Below are 1405 nucleotides of genomic sequence, written 5' to 3' on the forward strand. Positions count from 1 at the left end.
TAACTCAGCTTCAGATTTCTTTAGTGTTTTTTTTAACCAGCCATGAACATAGTACACTTACCAGAATCATTATGATGTTTACTGTCCCCAGATAATGTGTGACATTGAGGAGTGAATTGGCCCTTGCCCAAGGAGTACAGTGGCTGTGGGAAGAGTTCTGCAGAAGTTCAGGCATTTGGACAGAGGGAGACAGGTCGGGGCTTGTACTCAGAACAACCACCTTCTTAAGTCAAAAGTAAGGGCAGATTTAAGTAATGGTAATCCAGAGGATATGAGGAATATAGCGGGGAGGCCCTGGAGCTGTTAGCTGCTCTCAGTAAGAGTTTAAAGAGTTAAGCTGTAGTTATCAGAGCCAAGCTTGGCTCTTATCAGAAGAGTAAGCTTGATCCAAAATGCAGAGATGTCACAAGGTTCTTCCAAGTACTGGCACTAGGCAAATGATGGTCTGAGGTTAAATGGTGTAATCATTAAAATACCTGCAAGTCATTTCTAAATTAGAGTGATTTTAGTTGGAAAAGGTATGTGCAGTTGGGAACTGAGAGTAGTCAAGGCATTACATACAAAGCTATTTTTTAATGAAAACTTTTAGTCTGAAAGGAAGGAATGTTTAGGTTTCAGAGAAGAATTGTGATCTTCTCAAGATCTATTCATTTTCATCACATGATATTAATGCTTATTCTATAGGGTCTTGTGGTAGAGACTTCCTAGATGTTTAAATCCATTGCTCTTCTCTCTTGGGCACATAACTCAACTATGTTTTCCAACATCCACTGAAGTTGGGTGAGGCTTTGTGACTCAGCCCTGTAATTGCTCTGCAAGAATAGCAGGAACAATGTGAAAGAGCAGTTATGACAGCTAGCATCTTAAATTTTAGTAATCTTGATTACAGTAATTGATAATTTTAAAATACATTTTTTTGATAAATGGAGGGAGGAAGAAAAGAACGAAATTTTCATGTATTACATTTTTATTGACTGTGTGAAATGGAGAATCAATTGACATTTTATGTCATCAAATGCCTTTTAAGCATTTCTGGAGAGGACCACGAGTGACTCCCAAATAGGCTCATAAAAAGATGAAGCAGCAAAAACATACCCTTCAAAATGGTTTCTTCACCAAGAGGGCTCCAATATTTGACAAGCTGTATATTCAGTGAACTTTATTTTTTTTTTTAGATTTCATCTTTTATGAGAGACACACAGAGAGAGAGGCAGAGACACAGGCGGAGGGAGAAGCAGGCTCCATGCAGGGAGCCGATGTGGAACTCAATCCCAGGACTCTAGGACTCGATCCCAGGACTCCAGGATCACACCCTGGGCAGAAGGCAGGTGCTAACGTGCTGAGCCACCCAGGCATCCCTTCAAGGAACTTTCCTTATTGTCTCTTCACTGCTTTCCTGAGTAAT

The sequence above is a fragment of the Vulpes vulpes genome, chromosome 12, assembly GCF_048418805.1.
Source record: "Vulpes vulpes isolate BD-2025 chromosome 12, VulVul3, whole genome shotgun sequence".
In the NCBI taxonomy this organism is placed as follows: Eukaryota; Metazoa; Chordata; class Mammalia; order Carnivora; family Canidae; genus Vulpes; species Vulpes vulpes.